General features: G+C 35.7%; 1 protein-coding gene across 2 annotated transcripts in view; it reads left to right on the top strand.

Annotated features, from left to right (window-relative positions):
- The window catches only part of LOC132795173 (uncharacterized), a 240,473-nt gene that overhangs the window by 187,057 nt on the left and 32,514 nt on the right, over window positions 1–20,902 (top strand). For both annotated transcript variants that reach the window (XM_060805730.1, XM_060805731.1), the window contains 2 exons: window positions 114–344; window positions 15,277–15,303. The gene's annotated coding sequence lies outside the window, so the exon portion shown is untranslated. The remainder of the gene's footprint in view (window positions 1–113; window positions 345–15,276; window positions 15,304–20,902) is intronic.

Genomic DNA, 20,902 nt, shown 5'->3' with positions numbered 1-20,902 from the left:
ACATGCACAATAAACGCAATTTCCAATGCAATTTAACGCCAATTTTATCGAATATATACAATGCACAATTTTCAACTCGTTTTTTTTCTTTTTTCTTTATTGTATTCACACAGATTGCCATCATCGAAGCCATCAACGTTGTTTGTGTCGCCAGCTAACGGTCAAAGTTGAAAGTGAGCAGCAAAACAAAAAGCACAGCAACAACTACGTGCAAAAAAAAAAAAAGTCATCGCCATAAACTTCGTCCCTACGTCAGCGTCAATATTGTACGCGTTGAATTCAATCGAACGTCAGCGTCAGCGTCAACGCCAACGTCAGCGTCGCTGCAGCAGCCAAAACAGCTGGTAAGTTTCTTTCTCTACGAAACTTTTTATATGGCGTCATAGTACATCATTGCTTACACTCTGATATCGCATTATATATGTATGTATGTATATTTTCGAAGCAGCACTTTGCTTTTAATTGCGCCCCCAAAAAACTTCGCAAAAGAAAAAAAAAAATAACATGCACACAAAGTGTAGAAGCAGAAACAGAATGAGAAGCAAAAATGGCAGGCAACAAAACTTTAAAATTTCCTTACTCCACTTCAGTGTGAACTTTTAATATGGTCTCTCGCTCGCACTCTCGCCACTCTAAGACTGGCAGTGCATAGAGCATTAGTTTTAGCATCTTATATTTGGCGTGTAGTGGTTAGAGCAGGAGAGCTAGCTTTTGGCAGTCTTTAGCTAATTGCGGTTCGTTTCTTTTGCATTTGGTGTGTTAGTGAACTGTTATAACTGCGTAACACATGGAGTCGCTTTGATATGTGTTATATTTTATGCAAGCTGTTATACAAATATGAGCGTGCTATTTTAGAATATTACTGCGCTTATTAATTTTTGTAGTATAAATTAAATTCACTACATTTATTATATAAACATATTTAATTTATTTCTGTGCATTCTTCATTTATTTTAACATTTTTCAGCTGTGTATTTTTTTTTGTTTTGTTTGCATTTTTGTTGGACTCTTTCCTTCGTTATGCACTTTACAAAGTTCTTCAATCATTCCATTCGATTTGGGAAATATCATCCAATTGCCAGCTCAGAACTTCTGCCCTCCTCTTCTATCATCAGTCTGTTGCTTCTTCTGATTTCCCTTTGTTGGCACTTTGCTTTTTCTCCCATTTTGTTGTTTGCGCCGTTGGCCAAAAAGATTTTCCCAATTTATTGTGTTGTTGTTATCGTTGTTGTTGCTGCTTTTCGCATTTAGCTTTAAATTAATTCATGCCCCCAAGTATCTTTCATAGTTTCAGTTTCTTCGTTTTTTTTGCTGCTCTTTTCCTTCTTATTCTCCTCCTCCACTATGGGGGTCAAATGTCTTTGATGTTGAATTGCCATTCCTTGAAGACAGAGAGAACAGGAGAGTGAGCGAGTGAGAGGGCGAGATGGCGATTGTGTAATTAAAAGAATATGCATGCAATAAATAACAGCAAATATTTATTGATTGCCATCAGTTATGATTGACATGGCAACAACATCTCAATCAAAATCCCTATTCCAAGAATGCTAATTACGCACTATACGAAAAAAAACAGCTTACAGCTGCGCACTTTGTAAATACTCTGCAATTTAATGGGAATGCGCGAATTGTCGCCAGATATGAATAATTACACATTCTTGTTTTTTGAACCCGCGATTAAATAAAAGTATTTTAAATAATATATGATAAAATAGTATTTCATTGCAAATTTGATTCAATTTAATGAGAAGCTATGCAATCTAAGTGAAGAGGAAAATTAATAAGCTTAAGTTTGGATAAAACGCAATTGAAATGAAGTTATCAAGAATCCTAAGAGAAAAGGTATAATATTGTGAAACTACTCTAAGAGAACTGAGTGTTCTATGTAGTTACCAAGCTGAAATTTCAGCTATAATCGGCTATTTAAAAAGTTTAAATAAAACAGTTTTATTTGCAGATGGTTTCCTGTATAAAAACTATAATATTGGGCAACTAGTCTAAGTGAACTAAGTCTCCAGTGTAGCTATCAAGCTGAAATTTCAGCTATTATCAGTTATTTGAAAAGTGTAGATAAATCAGTTTTATTTGCTGTACAAAAACTATAATATTGGGCAACTAGTCTAAGTGAACTAAGTCTCCAGTGTAGCTATCAAGCTGAAATTTCAGCTATTATGAGTTATTTGAAAAGTGTAGATAAATCATCTTTATTTGCAGATGCTTTGCTTATAGTTTATTGTGCTTCCTTTCATTTTCATTCTGTGCCATCTCAACTCCCAATAGTATCTTAGCCATTCAGTTTCTATGGATATTTGTTTAAAGCTTTAAGTTGTGTTCGTGATATGGAAATATTTTGCGCTTGGTCTGCTTCAAGTTATTCAGCTGCTTATCTGCATTTCTATGGAACATGAGTTTGGGATTTCTTTTTCGATTTCCTTGCTATTTTTGTTGTGTTGTGTTATTTTGTGTTTTTGTTCTTTACTGTTTTTTGCCATGCTTCCTTTATTTTTTGCCCATTTTTGCGCCCCTTTTGTTTGCCTCGTTTACCCCTCTCTCTCTCTCGCGTCCCTTTACAGCATATCGATTGCTTTGATCTTTTCTGTTTTTTTTTTTCTTCCTTTTTCGTGTTGTTTTTGTTGTTGTTGTTGTGCACATCATTCACACGTCTCGTCTTGAGGTCCGGTTTGGTTTCGATTCTTTCACATGACCTTGCCGCCTGTTGCCATCTCCCACTCTCACTTTCTCTCTCTCTCTCTCTCTCTCTCTCTCTCTCTCTCTCTCTCTCTCTTCGCTGCTCCTTCTGTGCATTTTTGTGTTTTGCTTTTGGCAGCTGAAATCGTTCTCAGCGAAGACAGACAACAAAATGTTTTATGACTCCATTCCTAGCTCTCCCCTCTCCCTCTCTCCCTCGTTCCTCGCCCCTTCTCTGAGCTTCGCAAAAATGTACTGTAAAGGGAAAAGTTGGCAAGGTCAAAGCCTAAATTACGCTCATTTTCAGATTCATTTGAACACCCAAAATTGTTGTTGCCAATGTTGTTGTTGTTGTTATTCCGGTGCGTGGCATGCATTTAAAATATGTTCATTACAAAATGTTGTTTGCCCCTTTACACACACACACAGACACATTAAAGTCGAGTTGAGATGCCATTGAATAACCTTTTTCTGTGCTGCCCACATTTTAGGGCATGGTCGAAAATATTTGGCATTTTATTAGTAAATTTATTTTGCAGTCACACAGCCCAACAACAGTTGTACCCCTAGCAACGAACCCACCCCCTCGTCTCGCTCTAAATACCCACCCCTAAACTTCTGTTCAGCTCTGTAGGCATAGCTTGAAAAACTATTTCCGGCATTAAATTGTCTCCCAGGTTCCACACACACACACACACACACACACACAGACAATACCTCGCTTACTCTTCTATTGCCTTTCTCCTCTTACTTTTGCACCACATCTTTCTCCCCTTCCTCAGCTGCTCCCTTTTCCTGCACTCGCTTGCTCTGTTGTCCTGTTTTTCGGACCATTTAAATGCTTTTTTGCATTTCCAACTCTACATAGTTTACTTGCATTTTCTGTGCTCAAGTGAGTGTGTGTGTGTGAGTGTAGGTGTATGTGCATGTGAGAGTGTGTGTGTGTGTGTGTGTGTGTAAGTGTGTAAGTGTGTAACGCCAATTGAGTGCTCTGATTTCTGTAGCTGATTTCAATTCAAATTCAAATTGAAATTGAAATTGAAATTGGGAACAGTTTTTCGTTTCGATTTTTGTTTGTTAGCCTTTTCATCAGTTTCGATTACGAAATGCACACACACACACACACATACACCTACACAAAGTGCTTGTCAGCTGTTGTTCTTTGTTGTTGTTGTTGTTGTTGTGATACCCTGTAAAACTCAATTTTTGTAAATATAGTTGTTTGCTATACAAAATATAACTGTATTTATTATATAATTACACTAATATTAACTAGAATATACCCTGTAAAATTATGCAGTTGCTGTTTTACCAACGTAGACTATACCCTGTAAAATTACAGGGTAAGTCTTTTACCATGATTAAGTATATCCTGTAAAATTATAGAGTTGGACTGCATTTGCCACATAATAAAACTTATATTGACTAGACTTTACCCTGTAATAATATAGAATTTGTTTATTAGCAATACATAGTATACCCTGTAAAAATATAGAGTCGGATGTTCAAAAATATAGAGTATACCCTGTAAAATTATAGAGTTGGACTGCATTTGCTACATAAGTCAACTAAAATCGACTCTTATTATACTTTATAACATTATAAAGTTGCATTTTTGCAGGGTATACTATACCCTGTAAAAATATAGTGTCGGATGTTCAAAAATATAGAGTATACCCTGTAAAATTATAGAGTTGGAGTGCATTTGCTATATAATAAAACTTACATTGACTAGAATATACCCTGTAATATTATAGAATTGGCTTATTACCAATACATAGTAAAAAAATAGTTCAAAAATATAGAGTATACCCTGTAAAATTATAGAGTTGGACTGCATTTGCCACATAAGTCAACTAATATCGACTAAATTATACTTTATATTATTATACCTTGTAAAATTATAGAGTTGCATTTTTATCAAGCTAGGTTTGAGAATCTTTAGCATGGATTAAGTACAGGGTATATCGCAGTCTAAGCATTAACTACTTCGCTTTATATTCTTAGGTTTTTTTTTGCCGCACCTCAAGCATTGTTTATTAGACCAATCGATGAACTCAGAGAGGCAAATTCACAAGTTATTGAGGTAGACTAGACTGATATGGTAAAGGGAAAGGGGGACGAGGAAGTGTCTGACGTATGTTGGTTAACTCGTGATGTTGTAATTGAGCATTTTTATGGTCAGCTTGTCAGATAATTGCTTCGGCGAGCGAGGAAGGCACAGAGAAAAAAATGAGAGTCAGAAGGGAGAAGTCTGATGGTTGCCACTGTTTGCATCATTTGCTTGCCACGCACGTGCTGAACGTATTGTTCATGGGATTTTCTAAAGAAAAATGTAATTTCTTTTCTGTTTTTTTGCATCACAGCGAGGGAAATGCGAAGAGACAGAAAAGGAAAAGAATGGCAGGGCAAAAGGCATAACTTATTTGTTGGCTTTATATCAATTTAAATTGGCTCAATTCATTGCGATTGCTTCTTAATAATCGTCATCGTGATTGTTATTTTTATCGTTATTGTTATCGCTCTTTTGGTTTTTTTCTTTACACAATTATAATTCAAAATGAATTGAAAATTAATTACAATTTAATTGTGTTCGCTTCTCATTTGCTTAACTTACTTTTACTCTGTATCAATTGATATCTGCTAATAATCGATGTCAATGTTATCGTTATCGATAATAATCGTAATTGTAATCGAAATTGTTTTATTTATCGTTATTGTTTGTTTTTTTTTTGGTATTTTTATATCTCTTTTATAATCGATGTCAATTTTGTCGTTATCGATAATAATCGTAATTGTAATCGAAATTGTTATTTTTATCGTCATTGTTTTTTTGGTATTTTTATATAGTTCAACACTCAAATATACCATAGAGTGCAAAATATACCAAATTGTCAGCCAAAGCAGTTTTTTCCCACACAAAATAACTTATATAACTTTTACATTTTGTATCTGATATCCAATAAAATCATATAATATTAAAATCAAGGCGAAAAGTTAAAGAGCTAGAAACTAAACTGCAATTCTTGAGGGTTTAAAGAACACTTAAGAGGTGAAATTGAATCTTAAGCTGACGTTGCGTTGCGTATACGCAGCGTATGCAGCAAACTTTTCCCAAAACGATGCGAGACAATGTCTGAGACTAAAAGCTGCGACTCAACGGGCTAGAGACAACAGACTAGAGGGCATAAGTGTATAACATCTACATATGATTGCTTATAAGCTCAGAACACACAGAGAAAAAGAGAGAGAAAGGAAGAGAGTGAGGGAAAGAGAGGGAGTTGAAATCTCCGCCTGAAAATTGTTTATTGAATTCTTTGTTGAAAATGCCGCAGGCTTTTGATTTTATTATTGTTATATGAACATACATACATGTATTTAGATTTTTTATTCTTGTTCTAAACAATAGCCGATAAATGCATGTTTCAAATGAAATGTAGACAATAACCGAGCAACTATAGTGTGAGTAAGCTCAAGCTCAGAGACAGACACATTCACACACTTAAGTAGAGCAGCGAACTCGACTCGACTTGCTCAACACAAAAAGCACATCAAATTCCTCGCCTCGTTCTCCCTCCCCAGGAGTTTAATTTGGCGATTGGCAGCGCAGCCAATCGAGCTGAAATTTGAGATACAAATGCAGCCTGAGCTCAGGTGCAAAAAGCGCTTCAAACGAAATCATTAAAGGCCGATCCATAAGGCTTTTGTTTTCACTTAAAATTATTAAATTCCGGCAAAGCGATTAAAAATAAGCGCACAAGAGACACGAACAAAAGTATCACAGCTAGCAACACGACTGGAAGTTACTCTGTAAAAACAAAGTTGAAATTGATTTATACACAAAAAGAAAAAAAAAGTGTTAAAATCAAGAATAAAATCTTGAATCAAATATGTCAAAATTGAACCAAAAAATCTTAAATCTTAAATCAAGATTGAAAATCTAAAAAAAAAACCTTTATCTTTAAATTCAAATTTTGCACTCTACTTTTCAATCAAGAATAAAACATTCTCGAATCTAGATTTTAATCTTAAAATCAAATGTTTTTAATCTTAAAATGCAAATTTAGCATAAAAATCTTGATTTAAGATTGTTTACACCTAAAAATCTTATTTCAAGATTGTTCTTTTTGAGATGGAAAAAGTTTTTTCAATCTACATTTTGTTCTCTTCGTGTATTTATTTTAAAACTTGAAGCATAAGCTTGGGCTTATTATTTCGGAAAATAAACAAAAATGACAAGTTATAAAGAAATATTCAAAGCTACCCCTTGACCGTTGACAGTGCAGGGTATAACGTTGCTTAAAAAAAAAATAAAAGAGTGAAACGAGCGTAAAAATAAATATTATTTAAGAGCAGTGAAAAAGTGGAAATGAAATTTGACAGGAACCAACACGAGGCGTTGCACAACGACGCTTGCTTCCTACCCGAGTCAAAGGAGGGGAACACACAAAGTGCGATAAAGAGGATGAGGCGATGTGCAAAACAAAAAAGAGAGGAGAGTCAGAGTAAGAGTCAGAATCCAGTGCGTTGAGTTGCCAACTTGACATGTGCCTGATGCCAAGGCAAAAGGCATGACGGGAGCGCGGGGGAGAGGAGGAACGAGCGTGGGATGGCAACTGTTGGTCGCGTCGAATCGAATCTCTTGGCCACAAACAAACAGAAACGACGACCGGGTATTCAAGTGGGAGCCATGTGGCTGTCACCATTTGTGTGTGTTGCCCTTGCCCCAAGGGGCAGGGCAGCAACACTCGGCCTACGTGATGAGCCTTGCAACACGCACTCACAATGACAGCGAGCATATGAGGCACAATTATACCAAACAACAGCAAAACAAAAAAAATACACATACACAAAGGCAGTTGGTCATGGCAGCTAAACGAGTCCTTCGATCCCTCTGAAATTTGCCGAATACGAGTATAACGAAAGAAATTCCAATGTGTTGGGGAAGCCGTGAAATTAGCGCTGCTTTTTTTTTGTTTTTTTCTCAAAAAGCATGCTTAAATATTTCGGAATTCAGATTTACAACTCAAAACTCTAGAAATGAAGTAAATGGACTATGCTGAAATTTTGAGAATTCAAAAATGAAATCATTATTATTGTTTAAACGTTTAGAGTGCAAGATTTAATTTGAACTTTAAGCATTTGCCTTAAAAGACAACAGACTAGAGGGAGTTAATGTGTAATATCAACATATAATCTGTTTCTACAATCAAGAACATTCATCTTAATAATTGTGTTCTTCAAATAAGACCACTTCAAGAATAAATTCTTAAAACTAAGAACATTAGTCACAAAAATATAAAAAATTTCAAAATAGGTCCCAAAAATACTAGATTTCGGTTAGAGTATTCTGTTATCCTATGAAGTTTTTATCTAGCTTTGAGTATTTTTTTGTTCATAGCTCATTTAGTCGAACTTTCACGAATCATTCTTCATTGAAGTCTAAGAGAGAAGGTCTTGGGTTCAAATTCTGAGCGAAATTGGAAACTGAAACAAAAATCGAAGAGAGATTACAATGCAATTTTAGTATTGACTTATTATTTTATTAGCGTTTTCAGTTCTTCAGTTTATGTTACCGTCCGGTAATATTTTTTTGATCTTATATTAAGATTTTTGTCTTAAAACAACAATTTTTCTTGTTCTAAATAAGAACTTGATTCTTATATCAAATGTTCTTGAAATCAAAATGTGTTTTCTAACGTTAAGTTTTCCATATTCTTGACGCACTTTTTAGATCACAATTCTTAGTACCAAGACCAAAATCTTAAACTTTCGAACTTTTTGTCTATGAAGAATTTGTAAACATGTTATTGATAAAAAGTAAATGATAAATAAATCTTACATCATAAATTTATAAACCGTAAGATTAAGATTCTTAAGGACTTTTTAGATCAAAAAAAAAATACTTAGTAGTAAAACCAAAATCTTGAACTTTAGAACTTTTTGTCTATGAAGAATCTGTGAACATGTTTTTGATAAAAATTTGATCTTACATCAAGATTTTCAAAATTCTTGACACACTTTTTAGACCAACATTTTGATTTTAGAACTGTTTTTCTCTGTGTAGAGTATACAAATTTCGTATGTTTGTTTTTTTCTATAGCATATTCATTGCTCAATTTTTATCGCTGTGTATTTGAATGACCAAGAGAGCGGCGTCCCAAGAGAGTTTGTTGTGTGTGTGTGTGTGTGTGTGTGTGGAGAGTAGGAGCGAGGTGAGCGAGGGGGGCGGGGAGGAATGTGAGTTGTGCGCTGAGTGGCTGAGCTTGGAAATGTCACAACTGATTCGGGGCGTGAGGAAACGCAACACCCGATTAGTTGATGTGCATGTGTGTGTGTGTGTGTGTGTGTGTGTGTGCCAGTTGTTGGCAGCTCATAGACCCAAGGGAAACCCAACAACAGTACCGAAAAAAAAAGAAGGAAATACAGAAACGAGGGGTCAAAAGGAAAACGGCACTTTTGGCAATTGGAATACTTTGGTTTAGTTTCGCAGCGACTAAGAATAAGACTGAGAATGAGTGTGGGGAGGGAAGGAGAGGGGAGGGAAGGACTTAGATTGAGATGGTGACTGTGTGTTAATCGCCTAGTCCAGAATCTAGAGGCTGCTGTTGTTGCTGACTGACCACGCTCGCATCTCTGACAACTGTCAAAGTTGCCAGAGAGACAAACAGCATAAGAGGGGGAGGAACAGAGGAAGAGCGACAGCAGGAGCTTAAAGCTGTAGCCGGAGGCTTAAAGAGAGCGCCTCCCTATGCGCTTCTCATCAGTGGAGCAAGTGAAGCTCAGGAAACTTATGAACAAAATTTATCACTGACACTTTTGGCAACTGAAATAAATAAGAAAACGAAGCAAAACGACAAGCGACAAAAGCGGCAGCTGCTTTCAAGTGGATTAAAGCACAACGAACGAGACAGCAACACAGCGTGTGAGAGAGAGAGAGAGAGAGTAGCATAAGCAAAGCCATCAGAAGGTGCTACCAAATCTGTTAGCAGGTAAAATCTGCTCTTAACTAATTAGCACGGCTTTGCTTTTCATTTATTTACGACACCCTCCAGCAAAGTGGACGCTCTTGCTCTCCTCACCTCTCTCTCTCTGTCTCCTATCTCGACTCTGCGGTCATTTAACATTCTAACGTAATTGCTGAAAATTACAAATGCCAGCCGTTGTTTTTCCCAGCTACGCATTCAGATCACACACAACTCACAACTTCCGCCCATTGCTGCAGATAGCTCAGCAAAAAAGAATAATCTGCCATTTCCCAAATGAAGTCAATGCCCCGACACACATATGAATGTATGATGCAACTGCGCATAGAAAACGCATTTGAAATACTCTTTCATCAATCAAATGTTATAAGCTGCCTATAAAACTGTTCTTATAAAGTGTCTTTAGTCTCTATACTCAATTAATCCAAATTTCAGCTACATAGCTGCGAAAACAACAGAGTTATCTATATAAAATCAAATGGACAGACGGAACGACGGATGATGATTGTATCATCAATATTACAATATGACTCCACAAGTTAACTATACAAAGTTATTATTGAGTGTTTGCAGTTTTTTTAACTGTCTTTAGTCTCTATACTCTGTTAATCCAAATTTCAGCTACATAGCTGCGAAAACAACAGAGTTATCTATATAAAATCGAATGGACAGACGGAACGACGGATGATGATTGCATCATCAATATTACAATATCACTCCACAAATTAGCTATACAAAGTTTTAGAAAAGTAGTAATGTTATAAGCTGCCTACAAAACTGTTCTTTGTGAGTGTTTGCTGTTTTTTTAACTGTCTTTAGTCTCTATACTCAAAAAATCCAAATTTCAGCTACATAGCTGCGAAAACAACAGAGTTATCTATATAAAATCAAATGGACAGACGGAACGACGGATGATGATTGCATCATCAATATTACAATATTACTCCACAAATTAGCTATACAAAGTTTTAACAAAGTAGCTTCATAGCTGTGGGTTTAATTTGACTATAAACAAGCGGACGGACAGACAGACAGCCGGATGAAGCGTTACATGTGTCTTTAGAACTCGATTATACTCTAAGTCTAGTGTATAGAATGTAGTTACACCTGCTGCACGCAAAATCATCGCATTCCCTGGGGCAACAACACTATCAAATCGACAACGCCAAATGCAATGCAACAAAATCAAATGTAAAATGTGAAATATGAAAAGACACTAACATGCATGATGCACACAAACACACTTACTTGCCACATGTTGCAAATGGTGGTATTCAATGTTGCAATATGGCAAATACTTCAATCGCTGTTGACGTTGAAGCACAACTGTCACAGTTTCCATTTTCCATTCTCCTTTTGTTTATTGCAACAATCAGAAAAGCAACTGCCACACTCACTCCAAATAGCATCGAGCATCGTTACTGTGAGTGAATGTAACCAGGGAATTCGCTACTCCATTTGCGACTAGTGTCAATATTTACTGAAGCAGTAAGACGCTGCCCTAGGGTGGCAGTTGAATCATAAGAATCTTGAAAAAATTATACATAAATCGTGAAAGGATATCAATATCATTTTAAAATAGAAATATTAAATATCTAAGAAAAACTTTATAGCAAAAAATATAAAAATTAGAAAGATATAAGAAAGTTAAATTTAATAGCGGAGGAAATATATTAAATTTTCGTTCAAAGAAACCATTTTTAAAGAATATTATCTTACATAAACTTTAAAGTAATTAAAAAGTCTTTGGAATACAAATTTTTAAGAAATAAAAATTTATGTGGTATGGGAAAGCATAATATTTAATAATAGCCGAAGGAAATGAAAAATACTAGAGAATTATTTTCAAAATATACAAAATTTATTAATAAAAATGACAACTTTTAAAGAAAATTATCCTAACTAAAGGAGAGAATAATATAATAGCCGAAAAAAATATGAAAAATACTAGGGAATTATATACTAGGGAAAATATACAAAATGTATCAATAGAAATGACAACTCTTAAAGAAAATTATCCTAACTTAGCTTAAATACTGCTTAAAATAGATCAGTTGAAATTTGGAATAACAACTTTAAATATAGAAACAGCGTCATAAAACAAAAATTAACGAAAAATCGTAATTATTTATACAAAATTATTCATCAGAAAGAAAATTTATGTAAGAATATTTTCCTAAAAGGAATTAAAACTTTTAGGATTTAGGTCAAAGTGCTTTATTAATTAATTCGACTTGATTGAGAATTTCATAGAGTATTTAGCGTGCAATTGAAATCGTTTGAGTTGTCAACAGGTTCTGAAATTGATTGCACCAAAAGCGTGCAGAAATATGTCCAGACACAGCAAACTATATATGTATATATGTATATAACTGCATATATATACATAAGTGTGTGTGTGTGTCTGTGAATATATGAGATATTCTATAACCTGGCTGTAATTGACAAGGCGCGTCCACACATCAAACAACGACAGCGACAGCGAGACAGAGACAGAGGAATAGGAAAGGGAGAGCCAAAACAGACAACTGCTATCATTAGCTCTATAAAGAGACGCGAACATAACTCAAACAACAGACACACACACACACATACACAACACACAAGTTGCGCTCACTTGCCATTAGTTTTGATATCAGTTTTCTATATTTGTTTCGTCGCTTGGCATTTGCGCATTCATGGAATTGTTATTACTGACACCATATTCTCCTCCTCCTCCCCATTCTCCTTTGCCCGTTTTTCACTCCCAAGGCGATACTCGATACCCTTTTGTACCCCCCTTTGCTCCACACTCCTGCATTCCCGTTTTATGTCCCTCAGTGCATTCGTTGTTGTTGTTGTTCTGTTCTTACGCATGAAACACAAGCAACTGCTGCAAGTAGTCGACTACAAGCATACTCTGTAATATAAATATTTACTTATTATTTACTTATTGTATTAGGTTATTTTTGTTATTTGATATGCATATTTATTGATTATAATTTTAAATTATAATTAAATGTTATACAACAAGTATAACAACTAAAAAGTATCCTCAGCGTAGCTCGTTTGCAGGGTATTAAATGAAAAGGAGATAGTAAATAAAAAAAATCGAATGAAAGAAAAAAAGTAAACAGAAATCGCTGATATTGCGCAAATAAATGGCACGACATGGCGGATAGTAACATATACCTGACAATAAGTATTAACCCCAAGCTGAGCAGAAAATCGTGGGGGACACGGGGGGAAGGGGTGGAATGGCAAAGAGTGCGAGAGCGCGAGAGAGGAAGGAAGGTGGTGGGTTAGTTCCGCTTGCCTTGTTCCACTGACAGCAAAAAGCAATTGCAAAGCTGCGTTGCATTTTGCGTGCGATTCGATTTTCAATGGATTTGTAGTTTTGGCTCTACTTGCTTCTCCATCTCCTTCTGCTTCTCCTTCTGCTCTTTACTGTTCTTGTTGTTGTGGTTTGTCCTGTTGCTCGTTGTCGCTGTTGTTGTTGCTGTTGCTGCTCGTTATTGGTTTATCTGTTGTTCGTGTCGCTGTCGCTTTGCTGCTGCGCTGCCTCTGCCCCTGTCGCTGCCTCTGTCGCTGCTGCTGTTTGTCGTTTGCTGCTGCATTTTTATCGCTCTGCTCTAACTGCAGTTACATTTCATTTTCATTTGGTTTCGCATTCGCAGTCACATTTGTATTTGTATTTGTGTTTGTGTTTGTATTAGGATTCTCATTTATTTAGAACAATGCATTATGCTTCGACTCTGTTAGCTCTTTATTTGTTTCGAAATTTATCGATAATTTGTCAGCATGAATTATATCGGAGAGTTACATACATGTTGCCCATGGGGCCAAATGCGACTTGCCTTTTGTTTTGTTATTGTTTACCTATGCGCGCTTTTGTTTTCTCTCTGGATTTATATGATTCCCCCCATCCGGTTCACCCTCTGCTTAGTATGCGTGTGCGTGTGCGTATGTGTGTTATCGATAGCTTGTTTGTGCTTTGCTAGTCGGGTCAACTAATGCTGCTTTTGTCTATAGTTTGTGAGCAGATTGCTAGGCACTGATTAAAAAGGGCACAATAAACTATTGGCTTAGCCTTGCTATCGATAACAACTTAGCGATAAGTTAAGTAATCGATAAGTGTGAGCAGCACAATAAACTATTGGCTTAGCCTTGCTATCGATAACAACTTAGCGATAAGTTAAGTAATCGATAAGTGTGAGCAGATTGCTAGGCATTGATTAAAAAGGGCATTCGAAGAGCTTCAAATGCAGCACAATAAACTATTGGCTTAGCCTTGCTATCGATAACAACTTAGCGATAAGCTAAGTAATCGATAATAAGTGTTATCGATGAACTAAAGATTAACAATTTTCTGTTTTAACTTTATATACCCCAATATCAAATTACATTCACACCGAATTTATACAGTAGATGTATCGATTGCACAGATAATCGATAGGCAATTTCGCGTTTAGTTATATTGCACTCAAGCAATATTTATTACACACGCATATCGACAAATTGCCCAGACCAAAGCCACACTTAAGCTTCTTGATGCATTATCCGATTCGCAGATCTCAGCAATCGCCTAATCCCATCCCACACACACACACACACACACACACAGTCGCAGGCAAATAATGTGCAGAGCGTTAAATCGAAAATAAACTTTACAACAACAAATGACAAAAAAGAAAAGAAAACGCAAACAAGAAACCTGAAATAATTTTTCAAATCACTTCGAGTGCAAACAAAGAAGAAAAAAAAACCACCAACAAAAATCGAAGCAAGTGGAAAAGTGGAAACCAAAGCGGAACTGATAATAAAAAATAAGCATAAAAAAAGTTAAATGCAAAAACAGCAGCAACAACAACAACAATTGCGAAATACAAAAAACAAAAAACTTTTCAGCACAAATGCGAATTCCCCAAACAGTTTGCTGAAATCAGAGACTGAACAAAGGGAATTGGTGTGCGAGGTGAAGAGGGGTGGCGAGGGGTGCGAAAAGTGGGGAGGGGGTGGGCGAAGGATGGCGCTGTATAAATCTAAATGAGCTTAGTGTGTGTAACGGCAAAAACAAAAAATAAAAAAAAAAAAAATTACCAAAAAAAAAAAAACAGAAATGCGAAGAAAAAAACACAAAAAGATTTATTGTTTGATTGTGCAGCATTCGGCATGTGGCAAGTGGCAAGTGGCAAGTGTGGTAATGGCCGTGCCACACACACTCTCACACACACACACATATACACAGCGAACGCAAACGCAAAGCCGAAAACGCGCCCAAAAAGCGCGAATTCCCGTCGATTTTATGAATTTTATTTCGGTTTTCAAAACCATAAAACATTCAAAATACCCTTGCGAAATCCCACGCCCCCGCCACGCCCCCTCCCCCCTGCCACATCCGAATGCTGTGTAACAAATTTCGTGTGATTTTGGTGAGAATTGAATTTTTTATGATTATAAAGCCAACATCAATTTACCCACGAAAATCCCCTTGATACCACAGTTAAAACTCCATCCCCCAAATTTTTGAAGCCCCCATTTTATGGGCAGCAAGTTAAGCAATCTCATGATCTACTTCCTTATCACTCTTCTCACTGCTATCTCTCTCTCTTTCTACTTCCAGATTAACATGCTGTTCATGCCGTAACGGGTAAGTTGACCACACTTTTCACACTTGTATATACTACGCGAGGGTTGGGCCTCCCCTCCCCTTTGCTCAGGGTCAGCCATTGTTGTTAATGTAACGGTTTATTGTGTGCGTGGACCAAAGAAATCGTTAATCGAGCATTTAACATTAACGCCACAGCCATTGTACGCTTTTGCGTTATTGTATTTGAGTTCCACACCCAGCAACAAGAGAGCTCGATATTTATTCGACTGATGATTATCAAATTGCAAGCAAAGAATATGTTAGCACTGAATGATTTTTAAGAATGATTTCTGAGGGGTTCCAAGTCATATCTCAGGATCTGCTCAAGTTACTTCCATGAAATTTGGACAGCAGATTAATAAAATCATATTGTATGTCACACTATATCTTTTAATGCCTTTAATACGGTTTGAATGATTTTTAAGAATGATTTCTGAGTGGTTTCAAGCGATATCTCAGGATCTGCTCAAGTTACTTCCATTAAATTTGGACAGTAGATTATTCCAATCATATAACCTTAAATGCCTTCAGTACAGTTCGTAGTTTAACTTTGCATGATTTCAAAAATGGTTTCCGATTGGTTTCAAACTATTTCTAAGGATCTGCTTGAGTTACTTCCATGAAATTTTGACAGCAGAGTATTACAATCATATATTATCACAATATATCTGCAAATGTCTTTAATGCGGTTTGAATGATTTTTAAGAATGATTCCTGAGGGGGTTCCAAGTCATATCTCATGATCTGTTTGAGTTACTTTCATGAAATTCGGATATCAGCTCATTATATTATACAATTTATATTACAATATTATATTATATTATATTATATTGTATATCACAATATTTCTCTTAATGCCGTCAATGCAATTTGAATGATTTAAAAGATGATTTTCGAGTGGTTCCAAGTCATATTTAAGGATCTGTTTAAAAATATTTAAAAAATTTAAACAAAAAAAATTATATTAAAAATAACTATATGTCTGTTAATGCTTTCAATTGCAGATTGTAATTTAGTTTTAAATGATTTTAGAAGATATAAAAGTGGTTCCAAACCATATCTCAGGATATTTTTGAGATATGTTCCTGAAATTTACCCAGCACATTTCTATAATAAATCTGTAAATGTTTTCAATGCAGTCCGTAGTTTTCTTTAGTATTGCAAATGATTTCCAAGTATCTTTATGGGATAAGATTATGAAATTTGGAAGGTAAACTTTTCAAGTCAAATTGAACTCCACTCATAGAACGCTGAAATTTTGCATATATGTATTTGAAGAATTCTCTTCACTTGGAACACAAATAATTGCGCACTTTTCGCTGTCATGCACTTAGCATAAGTCCATCATGGGCTGCCATTAACAGACCCTCAAATGTCTTTCAAATTTCCGCGCATTCTTCGCACTTCATTTCGAGGCATTTAACACATTTTGTTTTTCTTTCTGTTGGCCACATGTAAAGTGCATTTTCCAAATGATTTTCAAATTCTTTTTTCCATCTCAGCAGACGGCAATTTGTCAGTGCATGGCGCAAAACTTCTCTTTTTCGACTATTTATAGCCTTTGAGTTGTTGGTTTTGTATTGTGGAGTGTCGGCTGTAGAAATTCCATTTAGAATGGCAAAAATGTGTTGGAAATCACAAAAATATGCAGCAGGAAGCATAAAAGTATTTACAACGTTGCAAGTGGAGACTTTTGGTTACACTGTAAATAATGTTAAATACTTTGTGAAAAAATAATCAAATCAAATTCTGTTTTTCTTATTGATTCAACTCGGTTTTGAGTAGAGATTTTTAATTAGTTTTCTTGCAATTAAATATTGTTTGGATTCGAGATTTTTTTTTATTGAATTTCTTATTTGTTCTGTCTGCTTAGGAATTGGAAAAGCATTTGCAAACACAGTGGCGTAAAAAAGTGTGCATACACTTTGCTGGCATTGCTAATGAGTTGAGCCTTGCTGCCTCTTCATGTTGCACCTCCGTCGCTGCCACCATCTCCATCTCCACCTCCACCTCAGAGTCTGTTCCAGTTTTACTTGACGCGGCTCTCTTGATGCCACTTTGCATGCAAATTGCACTCGATTTGCATACTTTTCGCATGCACTGTATGTTCTACATGTATAACTGTGCATATGCAACGAATGTGTGTGAGTGTGTGTGTGTGTGTGAGTGTGTGGCACACATTATGTGCAGCCATGAGCTGCACTTTATTAAGAGGCTCAACGAGGCACTGCAAAAAGCAGCCAGAGAATAGGTTGCGGAAGACAGCGTGCGCGAAAGAGAGAGAGAGAGAGAGAGAGAGAGTGGGAAAGAGGGAGAGAGAGCGCAGCTCAACCACAGTTCAAGTCCCTTATCCCTTATCACGTATACGCCACGGTAACCGATGTAACCATCAAATCGCATCGCATTGCATTGCATCGCATTCAATCCAATCAAATCGAATCAAGTCACATCAAATCAAATCAAATCAAATCAAAACGAATTGAATCAAGTCTAGTGCCAACGAAATAAACAAACAGGCAAACAAAACTCTCACTCGCATTCATTCTATTGATATATATTTATGCATAAGAAATGCAGCACTCCCTTATAGTATATAGTATCATATTATAATGTAAACACCTCCATTATAATGTAAATAGCGCCTTCGCGCATTTCATATTCAATAGCAAATCGCATTTGCTTCGCAAATAAATGCCAGCGACCGCCCTCGGGGCGTCAAATTGAAAATTATGCAATATATTGTACAATATTATTATTTATTTAGCAATGTGCAAACATTCATCAAATAATTGTACATTGCCTGCATGCGACTAAACAATGACCATCATCATTTTCACTTTACACTTTGCGCTTTTCATTTTTGTTTGCCCAAAAATGACAAACTAAGCAATTTAAATATTTGAAATTACCGATTGTTAAGTAAATAACACACGGCCAACCAAAACTGGTTAAACTCTTAAATTCAATTCTAATTTTTATAATTAGTTCTGCCTATTTTAATATTCGAATTCTTTTTTATATAAATTCTACTTCTTAAGCTGCCAATTTAAAGCCATGAAAACAAACTCTTAAAACGCATTAAAGGCTTTTACTAGAGCTTTAATCGAAAGCACTTTCGATTACAATTTCTCTTGCAATGAGCTTTCAATCTCTTTACTTTAAGGAACTTTTCCAAAGTTAGTTTTCCAATGCGCTGTCAAAGCTTAATGATTAGCTTAACTATAAAGCTCTGCTATATATGATATCTGTGGTAATGTGTTTTCTTTGTAATAAACTTTCAAAACTCTTTGATTAGTACTCAATCTAAAAGCTCGTTTGTCTATATATCTATAAGTTTTTCAAGTTCCTTTTGCAATGAGCTTTCAAATCACTTTGATTTGCTTTACTACAAAATGTTTTACATATGTGGCTCTTTAATTAGATTTACGACAAAACTCTTCCTCATATATGGCGTGTTTTGAAAGTTCCTTTTATAATGAGCTTTCCAAGCTCTTCGATTAGTACTAAAGCTGAATATAAGTTTAGCTGCTTTCAAAGTTGCTTTTTACTTTAATCGCACAACTCGCCGAAGCTCGTCGAGTGTAACTTGGGATTGCAACATTTGATTGCTCTATAGACAACTTGCTCACTTTCTAAGCTTTTTCAGCCAGTGTCATTGGCACTTGAGCAAAAAGTGTTGCCTACTTTTAAGCTGATTGAATTGGTGTTTGCTTTTATTTTTGGCATTGCCAAAGTCTCATCTAAAGTTGTCCCTCCCTCATTGAACAAAACTGCCAACTCATTACGGACACGTGCCGACGACAGAAGACGCAGAGAGAGTGGATGAGAGAGGGAAGAGAGGAAAGAGAGGGAAGAAGAGAACAGTTGCGTGGCCTCGTGCGTGAATCTCATGCATATGAAACGAGTTGCGCGTGCAAACAATGCCTAAGCCATTGTTTTTGGTTTTATTGTGTTTGCTGACCGTCACAGCACAACACAACACACCCACACAACGCCACGCCCCCTCGCCCCTAGCTGCAGCTAAATTGTGGATGTTGCAGTTACCTAATCGGCTGCAGATACAGATACAGATACAGTTACATGTGCAGATGCTAAAGATACATTTGTAATAAGCAAACATCAAGTGACTGGATGTGTAATTAAAAGTGTATTGAGGAGATGCAATACATATGTTTATTATTACTATCAATGCAGCGATTAAAATAGATATTCTAGATAGAGCTAGGCAGATGAAGCCATAGCTAGAATAGCGTATCAGTTGCAGCTGTGGATTGAGATGTATTCATGGGATACACAGATAGATTTGCACACCCAGCAGATGGATGCGTGCTTTGAGCTGCCACGACAAACGGAAATTGTTTGTTGCACATGCCACACTTCGATGCAGACACAGGTGCAACCAAGTGTTTGAAATGAACGACTAACTGACACCCTAGAGAGGTGCTTAAATATAGATATGTCAATACATTAGTTGAAAGTTTGATGTATAACTATAAGATAGATAAACTGATGCAGATGTAGAAATTTAAATCAATTATGACAAATGAGTCTATCTTTTAAGGGATAGTTCGTTGAAGACATATACACAGATGTAGAAGAAGGTTTGAAGGATGAATACTTAAAAAAAAAAACATATAGACATATATATTGTGGTATAAATGTATATATGATAGAAGAAAAACAGTCAGAAGTTAATATAAATGAAGATAGTAGAAGCGATAGTAAAATCTATATAAAAGTAAAAATATATAGTATGTAAAAGAAAGACTTTCAAATCAATGGGGGGTTGCTTTAAACTGAAGGATTTATAGTACAAAAATACATAAAGATCTAAATGTATTCAATTATAAATGTAAAGGTAAAAAGAAAGACAGTCAGAATTTAATATATACTGATATGTTGTTATGCGATAGTATATACGATAGTAAAACCTTTAGGCCATTTTATATTTTATTGTATAAATAAAAGTACAGATATAAAGATATATAGAATGCTATAAATTAAAGGATAAATAGTAAAGAAGATACCTAAAGAAAGTGAGACAGTCAGAAGTAATTATAAATGATATGTTGATATACGATAGTACAAACGATAGTAACTTCTTCATGTAGAATGTAGAATATGGACTTGCAAATGAATGGATGATGCGAAATTCAACAGCTGTAAATTGAAGCATGAATACTTAATAATGTAGACTGAGAAATATAAAATACCTAAAAAGATAAATGATGAATCAAATTTATTGATTAATAAACATAAAAATAGATAGAAACTCAGTGAAGAAAGTTAAAGAAATAAAGAGATAAAGTGAAGCGTGTTTAGAACTGCATACATTCTATATTATATATTTATTATATATTCATTCTTAAGATAGTTATATCTAGTGATATCTATATCTTTATACATATAGTTATATTAGTAACCTTAAAGTCGAGCCAACTTGCTACTTCGGGTGCTGCTTACGCGGTGTTAGGCGTCAGCTGTCATTGTGGCTTAGTCCTGACGCTGACAATTACGCTGTCAACAACAATAGCAGCAAGGTGGCACAACGTGCAACGTGCAACGCGCAATGTGCAATGTGCAACATGCAATATTCAGC

This window comes from Drosophila nasuta, chromosome X (assembly GCF_023558535.2).
Source record: "Drosophila nasuta strain 15112-1781.00 chromosome X, ASM2355853v1, whole genome shotgun sequence".
NCBI lineage: Eukaryota > Metazoa > Arthropoda > Insecta > Diptera > Drosophilidae > Drosophila > Drosophila nasuta.
The sequence above is the reverse complement of the archived record's forward strand: the minus strand, read 5'-3'. Positions and strand labels throughout refer to the sequence as shown.